Genomic DNA, 15061 nt, shown 5'->3' with positions numbered 1-15061 from the left:
TGGTGAGTACCTCCAATCCTCCGGGTTCTTTGGCTCTTGCAGCCAACTGCCTAATTATATCCACAGCGGCTAGGCAAGCACAGTAGTACAAGCTCAGTATTACAGCTCAGAGCTTTACCTAGAGCGCTTCAGGAAAAAAGGCAGGTTAGCTGGCTGAAACAGGCCTTTATATACACCTTACTTATTTGTGATTTGCTCGTGCAACATTGTTTCAGCATAGCAACACCTGGGAGAAAATTCTACCTTCCTATGCCGATCAATCAAGAGATACCTCACACCTCACTGCAGAGATCTCTTAACCAATCAGCATCTCCGCTACCTCAGAGAGGGAAAATGTAAAACACCTCATAATCTCAGTGCATTGCCACAGACCCATATAGGGCCTTCTTTATATAATAGGGCCCTTTTCATTCTTTAGGCTAAACAAAACACCCACCTGTACTTTGGGGGCGATCTTTTTCCCCTTGCTCTCAGACACGCGGACACGCACTGGAGGGGAGGGAGACCGGTTCTTCTTTTTTTTTTTTTTATGAAAACCTAGAGGCGATAGATCGCAAGACAGGTTGTCTTTATAGGCCGTCTCAGATACTCCTGGCCTATTAACTGGTGGCAGGGGGGGGGGGGGGGGGGGGAACCGGTGGGGGATCTAATAGAGTGGGTGTATAAACAACATTAGCAGCTACATTGCTATCCTGAGAAACAGCTTGAACCTGCTGCTGGGAGACCTGTGAAACCACACTGGTGGCACCTAGCCCCACTTGCCCCACCCCACTATCCCCCCATACTCTCCCTGCAGTATTATTCACAGGTAAAACATTGTTATTTAAAGCAATCATCAATGAATTAAGTAAGTTAGCCACAGGGCCATACATACCGGCTCCTGCAGCCTGTTAAGATGCTGAGCCGTCCTGGCTCAGAAAAGCTGTCCTGGATCCTTTCTGGCTGGTTCCCTGGCCCCCAGCATGAAGCGGCACTGCTCCGCTCTGCGTTGCTGACCCAGAAGCCACCCGTTGCCATGGTGACCCCAAGTCAGCAGCTCCGGCGCATATACGCCCGCTCCCACTGCTGGTGCCGGCGACATCCCATTACTGCAGGCTCTGGAAAGCGCTAGCCTGTCCGCTTGCCTCTCCGGGGATAAGGTGGATGGGGCCGCCGGCCCGATGATCTCCGCTGCCTCCTCCATCGGTCGCCATCCTGGGGGCGTGACCACCCCCCAGCTGACGAGGCATCACCGCCTCTGTCACCGCAGCCGGACCGCCGCTCCTCCCACTGGGCTCCGACGCAACCGGATTGGTCGCGAGCCCAAGGCATGCTGGCTTCACCTCTCGAGCGGCCCGATTAGCTGCGTGTTCAAAATCTGCTGCCCTCGTCTCGCGAGTGGCCCGTTTGGTCGCGATCTCCAACCGGACTGGCGCCGCCTCCTGCAAGGCCCGATTGGCCGCCACCGAAATCCACAGCGGCTCCGCCCCCTGCATGGCAGGATTGGCCGAAGCTTCAAGCCTGACAGGCTGCAGCACCAAAGCGCCCCGATTGGCCACTATTTCAAAACCTGGAAGCTCTGCCCCATCTGCGACCGAATTGGTCGCCGCCTGCGGATTCCATGCAGTATCCGACCAACCAAAGAAAGAGGTCCTTCCTACATTCTGCATTGTCGCCCAAAGACCAGCGTCGTTACCAATCGTCCCATTCAGACCAAACTTTATAGTATGCCGTCCACGTGCTTGGCTCTACCGATTTCTGAATCCAACGGTGTAGTCCACCTACAACACGTCCCACACATACGCCGAGCGTTGATCCCCTGACCTTTTTGCTCCAGGTGCCATCTTCTAAATCTATCCCACTGTGAACGAGACAATGCATCATCTATCTCATTCTTCACTCCAGCAATATGTACCGCCTTAAAGTGCACATTGTATCTCAAGCAGGACAGCACAAAGTGTCTGAGTAATCTGTTCACCAGAGGAGAGGAGGTCGACATAGAATTCAGAGCAGCTACTACGGCCGTATTGTCAGACTGGAAGCTCACCGCCCTATTCCGCAACTCCCCAGATCTCCACCGCCACCTACAAAGGGAACAACTCCAGAAAGGCCAAGTTCCAAACAATATCCGTCTGGAGGCCACCGATCCGCGCACCACTTTCCCCCCCAAAAAGGCCCCAAAAACCCACTGAACCTGAAGCCTACGTGAACAGCGTGTCCATGTCTCGCCTCGGATCCAGCCAGTAGACCAGACAGTTAAAATGAGTCAAAAATTCCCTCCACACCGCCAAATTCTCCCAATATTTTTTTTTTTTTTTCAGACGTATGAGATGGTGAGGTTACACACCCCGCAAGTGGCCAAGGACAAACGTCGCGAAAAAACCCGCCCCAGGGGAAGGAACCTGCAGGCGAAATTCAACTTTCCCAGCAGAGATCGTAGCTGTTTTTGCATAACCTTCTTTGCCCCAGAACCTTCCCAACCAAATTAAGCAAGTCCTCCTCCTTATCATAGGGTAACCTGCACACCTGTGCAACTGAGTCGATGTCAATACCCAGAAACTTCATAACAACCCCTGGACCTTCAGTCTTGTCTTGAGCAACTGGGACCCCAAATTCACTGAACACTCCCATTAAATCCCTCAGGGCCAGCTCGCACACCCTGGACCCCTTAGGTCCCACACAAAAGAAATCATCCAAATAATGGGTGATGGCCGAAACGTTCTTTGCCTAACCACCCATTCTAAGAAGGAGCGAAGTAGGAGCAGGAAATTGAACAACCCATCGACAAACAGGGATCCACATAAAAACTGCCATCGAAAAATAACTGAGCAAATGCATGCTATCGGGGTGTACTGGTAGCAGGCGAAACACCGCTTCCATGCTGGTTTTTGCCATCAACGCCCTAGGCCCCACGTCACTCACCATGTCCAATGCCATATCGAAAGTTGCATATTGAACAGAAGAGCGTTCCCGATCGATGCCATCATTAACCGACCCCCCTTTTGGATAGGATAAATGGTGTATCAACTGAAACTTACTCAGCTCCTTCTTAGGGACTACCCCCATTGAAGAAACGATCAAGCCCTGTACCGGTGGTGACATAAAAGGACCCCTCACCCTCCCCAAACTGACCTCTTTCGCAAATTTTTTCCCTAACCACTCCGGTGTGCACCCTAGCAGATTTCAAGTTTTTTGTGTGTAGCTGCCCTGCTTCCGCTGATGAAGGAAAGCGGAAACCTTCTCCAAAACCCTTTCTCAAAAGCTCTGCCGCCCCCTTGTCCTCATAGCAGTCTAACCAGGGTTTAATCGCCCCTAGATTCACCGGAGTCTTCCCTTTTGTTAGAACCATACACTGTACGTTTAGGGAAACCTAAAGTTTTTCCTCTTTTGAAACATTTAAAGGCCGGGCGCAATCCGCCGCACATGGAACATTCATGTTTGAACTTACAGGTTCCAGTGAATCTGCATTGCGATTCGTTGTAGGCCCAGCTAATTCCCCGCCTGCCGGAACCGGACCCCCAGCACCTGCCGGAGTGACGCTACCCTGAAAGGACTGTGACCCTCTTTGCCCACTAGAGGAATGCAACCCCACAGTGATGAATAAGACCCACCCCTTCCTGTCATGACCCGGAGCCAAATTCCTATCTTCTTGTGGCTCCAATCGAGATCAGGCTGCACTGACATGCGCTGACAAAACTGTCATAATGCAACCAAGCCATGCCCCCGTAAGTCCTGTAAGCCTCTCCAATAGCCTCTTGGTAACAGAATAAAGCTGCACACTTGTCCGACGCCTTTTCTGCTATAATACTTGCCATAATATTGAAAGCCTGGGACCAATTCCCAAAGGTCCTTGGGATTAGCCTATAGTGCCGGCGATCTTCGTCATCCTCTTTGCGATGCTCTTTGCCTTTGACCCACTTATCCATATTGAAGCGTTCCAAAGGCGTCCCAAATATCTATGTAAAGATGAAATATTTGTATTTTTTTTATTAGAAGCTTGTAAATAGTGATGGATGCAAAATGGAAAAAATGCTCTCTTATTTCCAAATAAAATATTGTCGCCATACATTGTGATAGGAACATAATTTAAACGGTGAAATAACCGGGACAAATGGGCAAATACAATACGTGGGTTTTAATTATGGAGGCATGTATTATTTTAAAACTATAATGGCCGAAAACTGAGAAATGATTTTTTCCGGTTTTTTTCTTATTCTTACTGTTAAAATGCATTTACAGTAAGGTAGCTCTTAGCAAAATGTACCATCCAAGAAAGCCTAATTGGTGGCGGAAAAAACAAGCTATAGATCAGTTCATTGTGATAAGTAGTGATAAAGTTATAGGCTAATGAATGGGAGGTGAACATTGTTCGGATGCATAAAGTGAAAACGACCGAGGGCTTAAGTGGTTAAGTATCATCTTAGCGTTACTCCTCACAAGATTAGGGTGATTACATTGACTTAGGATAGTCAGTGACATGCATATGTACTCAGTAACATACTGCAGAAGATGACAGTGTTATATAGATGCATAATAATATGGTAGGACTTTAGACTATGACTATGGTAGGATTAGATTGTGAGCTCCTCTGAGGATAGTCATTGACATTACTATGTACTCTGTAAAGTGCTGCAGAAGATCTCAGATATATAAATACATAATAATTATAATATGGTAGGACATTAGACTATGACTATGGTAGGATTAGATTGTGAGCTCCTCTGAGGCTAGTCAGTGACAGGACTATGTACTCTGTAAAGTGCTGCAGAAGCTACTAGAGCTATATAAATACATAATCCTATACAATAAAATGCAAGTGTCGCTGCGTCCGTTTGTGTGTCAGTGCCTTTTAGCACTGCGCATGTGCAGGGACAGACGCAGAGACGCTGCCGAGAACCGGGGGAGGACCGGGCCAGAAGGGGCCGGCGTGTGTGCGCGCTGCATGCGTGCGGGCGGCGTGTGCATCACGTGCGGGCGGCGAAGTAAAGAGACCTAGACCCGTTTTTAAAGGTTACTAGTAATAATAATAATAATATGGTAGGACATTAGACTATGACTATGGTAGGATAAGATTGTGAGCTCTTCTGAGGGCAGCCAGTGACATGACTATGTTCTCTGTAAAGTGCTGAAAAAGTTGTCAACGCTATTTAAACACTAATAACAAGGTGGTAGGACATTAGATTGTGAGCTCTTCTGAGGGCAATTGTATCACAAGAAGCAGATTATTGTGGCACTCCCCTTATATAAGTCAATAATGCTGTGGGTGGGTGGATACAATAGGCGTACAAACACTCACCGCCTCCGCTGTACTGTGGTGCACTGGAGTTTTGCTACCTTGGAGCCAAACTCTGGATTTTGGGGGTGGTTAGTGTTGGGCATATATAGGGAGAAGGCTAGTGTTAGTAGTAGGTGGGGGGTAGTTAGTGTTAGGTATATATAGGGAGGAGGATATTGTTAGGAGTAGGTGGGGGGTGGATAGTGTGTTATGAGTAGGTAGAGGGCAGGGCCATGCAGAAGGTCCTTAAGTGGGGGGTGCTCAAATTTCAAAAGGGGGCCTTGCCCCCCCACACACACACACACACACACACACACAGAGAGAGACAGAAAAAAAAAAAAAGCACACTACCAACCAGACCAGGAAGAGGGATACCGGCCACTGCAGGGGGAGTAGGTTTAAAAAACGCAGCTTTGACGATCATGTGATCGTCAAGGATGGAATCGCATTTTTGATTTTTAAACGGCATTGGGCAGAGCTGGATTAACCTTCCTGGCGGTAAGCCCGAGCTGAGCTCGGGCTATGCCGCGCAGGAAGATATCTCAGCCCCTGGTGGGGCGATTTGCACACTTTAAACTGCTGTACGCGCAGCTAGCACTTTGCTAGCCGCGCGTACAGCTCGATCGCCGCCGCTCTGCGGCGATCGCCCGCACGCAGCGGCACAAGAGGGCCCCCCCACCAGAGCCCTGCACTGCCCGGACCAATGAGTTCCGGGCAGCGCTATGGGCTGGATCGGAGACGTCTGACGTCAGGACGTCGGCTGACGTCCATGACGTCATTCCGATCGTCGCCATGGCGACAGGAGAAGCCAAACAGGGGAGCGCGTTATATACAAGACAAGACAAGACAAATAACATTTATATTGCGCTTTTCTCCTTGCGGACTCAAAGCGCCAGAGCAGAGCAGCAGCCACTAGGGCGCGCTCTATTGGCAGTAGCAGTGTAAGGGAGACTTGCCAAAGGTCTCCTACTGAATTAGTGCTGGCTTACTGAACAGGCAGAGCCGAGATTCGAACCCTGGTCTCCTGTGTCAGAGGCAGAGCCCTTAACCATTACACCATCAGCCAACTGCGTACACCATACTCGTTCTCCTGTTTGCTTTTGATGCCGGCGACGATCGCACTAGAGGGACACATGCGCCCTCTAGTGGTGTTTCATGTAGCTACCACTCTGGTAGCTTTACATGAAACAAAAAAAAAAATTAAACAAAAAAAGGATTTTTGCCTAAGTGGCAAAAAAAAAATTAACCGCCAGGAGGGTTAAGACCAAAATGGGCCCTAGGCAAAGTGGCAACTTTGGAGCCCCTGCTCCTATCCCCAGTTAGAACGAGTTCATATGGAAGATTTAAAGAAAATTAAACATGATGGTGACGCATGGGGTGGCTCAAGGGTTCTAATATGACATGGGGGGGCACTGAATTTGACACAGGGGAAGGGCACTGAATGTGACATGGGGAGGGGCATAGGGATGCTGAATGTGACACAGGGAGGAGGGTGGGGGGTACTGAATGTGACATAGGTGGGGGCACTGAATGTCACACAGGGTGGGGGTACAGAATGTCACACAGGGTGGGGGTACAGAATGTCACACAGGGTGGGGGTACTGAATGTCACACAGGGAGGGGGCACTGAATGTCACACAGGGGGGGGGTACTGAATGTCACACAGGGAGGGGGGCACTGAATGTCACACAGGGAGGGGGGCACTGAATGTCACACAGAGTGGGGGGTACTGAATGTCACACAGGGAGGGGGGTACTGAATGTCACACAGGGAGGGGGGCACTGAATGTCACACAGAGTAGGGGGGCACTGAATGTCACACAAGGGGATGGAGCACGGAATGTCACACAAGGGGGGGGGGGGCACTGAATGTCACACAAGGGGGGGGGGAGCACTGAATGTCACACAAGGGGGGGGGGGAAGCAATGAATGTCACACAAGGGGGGGGAGCACTGAATGTCACACAAGGGGGGGGGCACTGAATGTCACACAAGGGGGGGGAGCACTGAATGTCACACAAGGGGGGGGAGCACTGAATGTCACACAAGGGGGGGAGCACTGAATGTCACACAAGGGGGGAGCACTGAATGTCACAAAGGGAGGTGGCACTGAATGTCACACAATGGGGGGATCACTGAATGTCACACGGGGGGGGGGCACTGAATGTCACACAAGGGGGGGGGGGGAGCACTGAATGTCACACAAGGGGGGGGGGAGCACTGAATGTCACACAAGGGGGGAGCACTGAATGTCACACAGGGAGGGGGCACTGAATGTCACACAGGGAGGGGGGCACTGAATGTGACATAGGGGGAGGGAGAGAGAGAGAGGGTGGGGGATAGAAGCTAAAATAAGCACATGGTGACACAGGCTAGCTAAGTAGGGAATAGACAGGGAAGTAAACAGCTACACACTGAGGGTGGAAGAGAAATAAATAAATGCTAAACATTACAGTACATATATTTCTCAAGGTGGGGGTTGGGGAGAGCTTCACTCACTGTCTGCAGAGGACCTTAATTCTGCCATTCAGCAGCCAGAGTACAGAGCAGCCCTGAAGGAGATCCTCACAGAGATAAGAAGCAGCATGGGTTGCTGAATGAGTCATCATTGCTGATAAGAGACAGGTTGCGGGCTGATCTCTCCGTCCCCTCACTGTACTCACGGCTGTGCTCTGACAGCCAGGATGCTCCAACCGGAAGCTGGGAATATGAAGCAGCAGCAGCACAAGCAGCAGGATAGGAGAGCTGAGATCTTATTCAAAGTTTGCACTGTGTGCTGATCTCTCTGCTCCTAATTGCTGTCATGCTGTCAGGTTCGTAAATGCCACAATATGCTTCCGGCTCAAGGAGAAGGGGGGGGGGGGCCAGGACCCTTCACTCCAGTGTTAGTAGTAGTACCCCACCTGATTGCGGCACTGACCTTGCAGCAGATCTGTTACCTGTGAGCTGTGGATGGCTGCTCACTCACTGTGCGGGCACTGAGGGTACTGTTACCTGCACCGTTTGTGCAGAAGGGGAAAAGGGGCCACATGACAGGGAATTTCAAAAGGGGGGGGGGGTGCTCAAGCATCTCCAGCACCCCCCTCTGCACGTGCCTGGTAGAGGGTGATTAGTGTTGGGCATAGATAGGGAGGAGGCTGGTGTTAGGAGTAGGTGGGGTTGGTTAGTGTTAGGCATAGATATGGGGGGGTGTTTAGTGTTGTCGTCCGACTTGTCGTTTGAACGACAAGTTGGACATGTGTACATGATGTCGAGCGACTGATAACAGATGGTTTTCCTGATCTGCTCAGCGGATTCGTTGGACCAACTGTCGTTCAAACCACTGTTAGGTCCATACATGTGTACAAATGATTTTTAGTCGTTTGTCCAACTAATAGATGTTCAAACAACAAGTCGTTTGATCAGTCATTTGATCTAGTCCATTGTTCTATTCGGTCCATTGTCCATTATCAAGTTAAATGACATGTAAATTAATTAGCATATCAGTTGCTTTGTTGGTCAGTGTGTCAATGATGTCGGAACGACTTGTTGTTTGCACTACAAGTCGTCCAAACGACACATCGGTCGACAAGTTGTTTGAAAAGGTTGGACGTGTGTATGTGCCTTAAGGCATACATAGTGGAGGGTTCAAGTGAGAATTAGGGTACAGGGGGTTAGAAGAATATTGGTAAAATTACAGATATTCTACTAATGGTAATCAGGCACCCAAAGTTTCTATTTCATGTATACCCCAAGTGCAGGGTGCAGCAGAGGAACCATGGTGAAATATATGGAGGGTACAGCAGAGAAATCCTAGTGGAACATTGAGGGGACGGGGGACAGGGTCAATACGCTTTGAGTCCTATGGGAGAATAGTGCTTTACAAATGTTGTTGTATTGTAAAGCTGCAGGACAAAGGGAACCCTGGCCACACCCGACACCAGGCTGTGCATGGTGCACCATGCAACAAAGGGGACAAAGTAAAAAATATTGAGGGGGCAACCGTAGTTGCAATATGGGATATGGGGCACATGCTACATTACTGTTTTACATTACTATTGATCTATTTGTGCACAGTAAAGCTATGCATATGGGCTCGTGCTGCTGTGAAAGGGCCTCTAGGTTTTGTTTTCCCACATGCCAAAAAGTCCCAGTCCTCCCCTGCAGTCGCTGCAGACCACCTGCTGCCAGCAGCCACGGACCACTACCTGCCAGCAGCCTCCCACCTGCCAGCTGCCGCAGACCACCTCCTGCCAGCTGCCGCAGACCACCTCCTACCAGCTGCCGCAGACCGCCAGCTGCCTCAGACCATCTCCTGCCAGCAGCCGCAGACCATCTCCTGCCAGCAGCAGCAGACCATCTCCTGCCAGCAGCAGCAGACCATCTCCTGCCAGCAGCAGCAGACCATCTCCTGCCAGCAGCAGCAGACCATCTCCTGCCAGCAGCAGCAGACCATCTCCTGCCAGCAGCTGCAGACCATCTCCTGCCAGCAGCTGCAGACCATCTCCTGCCAGCAGCTGCAGACCATCTCCTGCCAGCAGCTGCAGACCATCTCCTGCCAGCAGCTGCAGACCATCTCCTGCCAGCAGCTGCAGACCATCTCCTGCCAGCAGCTGCAGACCATCTCCTGCCAGCAGCTGCAGACCATCTCCTGCCAGCAGCTGCAGACCATCTCCTGCCAGCAGCTGCAGACCCCCACTGCCAGCAGCAGTAGACCCCCATTTGCCAGCTGCCGCAGACCACCACCTGCCGCAGACCACCTCCTGCCAGCTACCGCAGACCACCTCCTGCCAGCTGCCGCAGACCACCTCCTGCCAGCTGCCGCAGACCGCCCTGCTGCCAGCTGCCGCAGACCACCCTGCTGCCAGCTGCCGCAGACCACCCTGCTGCCAGCTGCCGCAGACCACCTCCTGCCAGCTGCCGCAGACCGCCAGCTGCCTCAGACCATCTCCTGCCAGCAGCCGCAGACCATCTCCTGCCAGCAGCCGCAGACCATCTCCTGCCAGCAGCAGCAGACCATCTCCTGCCAGCAGCAGCAGACCATCTCCTGCCAGCAGCAGCAGACCATCTCCTGCCAGCAGCAGCAGACCATCTCCTGCCAGCAGCAGCAGACCATCTCCTGCCAGCAGCTGCAGACCATCTCCTGCCAGCAGCTGCAGACCATCTCCTGCCAGCAGCTGCAGACCATCTCCTGCCAGCAGCTGCAGACCATCTCCTGCCAGCAGCTGCAGACCATCTCCTGCCAGCAGCTGCAGACCATCTCCTGCCAGCAGCTGCAGACCATCTCCTGCCAGCAGCTGCAGACCATCTCCTGCCAGCAGCTGCAGACCCCCACCTGCCAGCAGCAGCAGACCCCCATTTGCCACCTGCCGCAGACCACCTCCTGCCACCTGCCGCAGACCACCTCCTGCCACCTGCCGCAGACCACCACCTGCCGCAGACCACCTCCTGCCAGCTGCCGCAGACCACCTCCTGCCAGCTGCCTCAGACCATCTCCTGCCACTAGCCGCAGACCACCACCTGCCACTAGCCGCAGACCACCTCCAGCCAGCAGCTGCAGACAACCTCCTACCAGCCAGCAGCTGCAGACAACCTCCTGCCAGCCAACAGCAGCAGACCCCCACCTGCCAGCCAACAGCAGCAGACCTCCACCTGCCAGCAGCAGCAGACCCCCACCTTCCAGCAGCCGCAGACCCCCAGCTGCCGCAGACCACCTCCTGCCAGCCAGCTGCCGCAGACCACCTCCTGCCAGCCAGCTGCCGCAGACCACCTCCTGCCAGCCAGCTGCCGCAGACCACCTCCTGCCAGCCAGCTGCCGCAGACCACCTCCTGCCAGCTGCCGCAGACCACCTCCTGCCAGCTGCCGCAGACCACCTCCTGCCAGCTGCCGCAGACCACCTCCTGCCAGCTGCCGCAGACCACCTCCTGCCAGCTGCCGCAGACCATCTCCTGCCAGCAGCTGCAGACCATCTCCTGCCAGCAGCTGCAGACCATCTCCTGCCAGCAGCTGCAGACCATCTCCTGCCAGCAGCTGCAGACCATCTCCTGCCAGCAGCTGCAGACCCCCACCTGCCAGCAGCAGCAGACCCCCATTTGCCACCTGCCGCAGACCACCTCCTGCCACCTGCCGCAGACCACCTCCTGCCACCTGCCGCAGACCACCTCCTGCCAGCTGCCGCAGACCACCTCCTGCCAGCTGCCTCAGACCATCTCCTGCCACTAGCCGCAGACCACCACCTGCCACTAGCCGCAGACCACCTCCAGCCAGCAGCTGCAGACAACCTCCTACCAGCCAGCAGCTGCAGACAACCTCCTGCCAGCCAACAGCAGCAGACCCCCACCTGCCAGCCAACAGCAGCAGACCTCCACCTGCCAGCAGCAGCAGACCCCCACCTTCCAGCAGCCGCAGACCCCCAGCTGCCGCAGACCACCTCCTGCCAGCCAGCTGCCGCAGACCACCTCCTGCCAGACAGCTGCCGCAGACCACCTCCTGCCAGCCAGCTGCCGCAGACCACCTCCTGCCAGCCAGCTGCCGCAGACCACCTCCTGCCAGCCAGCTGCCGCAGACCACCTCCTGCCAGCTGCCGCAGACCACCTCCTGCCAGCTGCCGCAGACCACCTCCTGCCAGCTGCCGCAGACCACCTCCTGCCAGCTGCCGCAGACCATCTCCTGCCAGCAGCCGCAGACCATCTCCTGCCAGCAGCTGCAGACCATCTCCTGCCAGCAGCTGCAGACCATCTCCTGCCAGCAGCTGCAGACCATCTCCTGCCAGCAGCTGCAGACCATCTCCTGCCAGCAGCTGCAGACCATCTCCTGCCAGCAGCTGCAGACCATCTCCTGCCAGCAGCTGCAGACCATCTCCTGCCAGCCAGCAGCTGCAGACAACCTCCTGCCAGCCAACAGCAGCAGACCCCCACCTGCCAGCCAACAGCAGCAAACCTCCACCTGCCAGCAGCAGCAGACCCCCACCTTCCAGCAGCCGCAGACCACCTCCTGCCAGCCAGCTGCCGCAGACCACCTCCTGCCAGACAGCTGCCGCAGACCACCTCCTGCCAGCCAGCTGCCGCAGACCACCTCCTGCCAGCCAGCTGCCGCAGACCACCTCCTGCCAGCTGCCGCAGACCACCTCCTGCCAGCTGCCGCAGACCACCTCCTGCCAGCTGCCGCAGACCGCCAGCTGCCGCAGACCACCTCCTGCCAGCTGCCGCAGACCACCTCCTGCCAGCTGCCGCAGACCACCACCTGCCAGCTGCCTCAGACCATCTCGTGCCAGCAGCAGCAGACCACCTCCTGCCAGCTGCTGCAGACCACCTCCTGCCAGCTGCCGCAGACTACCCCTGCTAGCTGCCGCAGACCACCTCCTGCCAGCAACTGCAAACCACCTCCTGCCAGCAGCAGTAAACCATCTCCTGCCAGCAGCCGCAGACCCCCACCTGCCAGCAGCCGCAGACCCCCACCTGCCAGCAGCCGCAGACCCCCACCTGCCAGCAGCCGCAGATCCCCAGCTGCCGCAGACCACCTCCTGCCAGCCAGCTGCCGCAGACCACCTCCTGCCAGCCAGCTGCCGCAGACCACCTCCTGCCAGCCAGCTGCCGCAGACCACCTCCTGCCAGCCAGCTGCCGCAGACCACCTCCTGCCAGCCAGCTGCCGCAGACCACCTCCTGCCAGCTGCCGCAGACCACCTCCTGCCAGCTGCCACAGACCACCTCTTGCTAGCTGCCGCAAACCGTCCCCTTCCAGCAACTGCAGACCACTTCCTGCGAGCCAGCAACTGCAGACCGCCTCCTGCCAGCCAGCAGCTGCAGACCGCCTCCTGCCAGCCAGCAGCTGCAGACCGCCTCCTGCCAGCCAGCAGCTGCAGACCGCCCCCTGCCAGCCAGCAGCTGCAGACCACTTCCTGCCAGCAGCCACAGTCCACCTCCTGCCAGCCACCGCAGTCCACCTCCTGCCAGCCGCCGCAGACCTCCTGCCAGCAGCAGCAGACCACTACCTGCCAGCTGCCGCAGACCTCCTGCAAGCAGCAGCATACCCCCATCTGCCAGCAGGCGCAGACCACCTCCTGCCAGCTGCCACAGACCACCTCCTGCCAGCAACCGCAGTCCACCTCCTGCCAGCTGCCGCAGACCTCTTGCCAGCAGCAGCAGACCACTACCTGCCAGCTGCCGCAGACCTCCTGCAAGCAGCAGCAGACCCCCATCTGCCAGCAGCCGCAGACCACCTCCTGCCAGCTGCCGCAGACCACCTCCTGCCAGCCAGCAGCAGACCATCTCCTGCCAGCAGCTGCAGACCACTTCCTGCCAGCCAGCAGCTGCAGTCCGCCTCCTGCCAGCAGACGCAGTCCACCTCCTGCCAGCAGCCGCAGTCCACCTCCTGCCAGCTGCCGCAGTCCACCTCCTGCCAGCAGCCGCAGACCATCTCCTGCCAGCAGCCGCAGACCATCTCCTGCCAGCAGCCGCAGACCATCTCCTGCCAGCAGCCGCAGACCATCTCCTGCCAGCAGCCGCAGACCATCTCCTGCCAGCAGCCGCAGACCATCTCCTGCCAGAAGCCGCAGACCATCTCCTGCCAGCAGCCGCAGACCATCTCCTGCCAGCAGGAGCCAGCAGCCGCAGACCACCTCCTGCCAGCAGCCGCAGACCACCTCCTGCCAGCAGCCGCAGACCACCTCCTGCCAGCAGCCGCAGACCACCTCCTGCCAGCAGCCGCAGACCACCTCCTGCCAGCAGCCGCAGACCACCACATGCCAGCAGCCGCAGACCACCACCTGGCATCCGGAAGCCCTACAAGGGGTAAGTGAGGTGCTTATGCTCTTATCGGACACAAAAATGTATTAAAGTGGACCCGAACTCTTGCACAGGACAGAATCTAATCTGCTATGGCAGAGCTGCTAATTTGTTAACCCTAGGGGCCTGATTCACTAACCGGTGCTAACCTAGTTAGCACGCCTAAAGGCTTTGGGCGTGCTAACTAGGGTGTAAGTAGTTAGCACGCAACAAGCTGAATCAGAACGCGCACAAAGTATCGTGGGCAAAGCCCGGTGCGCATGAAACATCGCACCGGTTGCAACGACCTAGGGCGCATCCAATGCACCTCTATAGGCTTATCGGGTGCGCCGTTTTCGTTGCACCCGGTGCTACGTTTTGTGTGCATCGGGCTTTGCATGCACAAAGTTTTGCGTGTGATACTTTGAGCGCGCGCGCTAATTAGCACGCACAAAGTATGTTTTAGGCGTGATAAGGGGCTTTTCACAAGCGTGCTAACAGTTAGCACCGCTTTGTGAATCAAGCCCCATGTCTACTTTCATGAAAGCAGGAAGTAGACATGCTGCAGATTGATTCGCTTGGGATTAGCGACCGCACCACTCTAGCAATGTACACATTTACAAAAGAGCTTATTGGGTATACAAGAAAACAGTATCTAAAAACACTTAAAAAATACAAATCTGCAGCAGGGGTAGAATCAATCAAAAAATCCACTGATATTGCACATTATAACAAACGCCGCCCCTCAAGCCAATATAATCTTAAGTACAAGTGGTAGAAACTGTCAAAAAATCACATCCATGGATGTATATAATATATCATCTAAAGCCTATATAACACAGTAGGTCCATGAGTGAGGTAAACGGGTGAGAAGTGAAAGAGCAGTGGGAATCGGAGAGCAGGAAAGACCAAAGAACCCACACCATGTGCTGGAAAGAAGTGAAATATTGTGTGCCAAAGAGAGTATGTATGATATGATACATACAATGACGAAATGGTGTCATTGAGAAGTTTAATGCTTACCAGGCTGAAGGAGAATAAGAGACAGAGGCTGGCGTGACCCTTA

General features: G+C 54.8%; 1 long non-coding RNA gene across 1 annotated transcript in view; it reads left to right on the top strand.

Moving 5' to 3' along the window:
* The first annotated feature begins 13937 nt into the window (after positions 1-13937).
* LOC137528508 (uncharacterized) overlaps positions 13938-15061 on the top strand; it is a 9469-nt gene continuing 8345 nt past the window's right edge. Inside the window, exon 1 of the long non-coding RNA XR_011023418.1 lies at positions 13938-14022. This is a non-coding gene — a long non-coding RNA (uncharacterized lncRNA). The remainder of the gene's footprint in view (positions 14023-15061) is intronic.

The sequence above is a fragment of the Hyperolius riggenbachi genome, chromosome 8, assembly GCF_040937935.1.
Source record: "Hyperolius riggenbachi isolate aHypRig1 chromosome 8, aHypRig1.pri, whole genome shotgun sequence".
Classification (NCBI taxonomy): domain Eukaryota; kingdom Metazoa; phylum Chordata; class Amphibia; order Anura; family Hyperoliidae; genus Hyperolius; species Hyperolius riggenbachi.
Note: the sequence above shows the minus strand (reverse complement) of the source record. Positions and strands in the feature narration are given on the sequence as shown.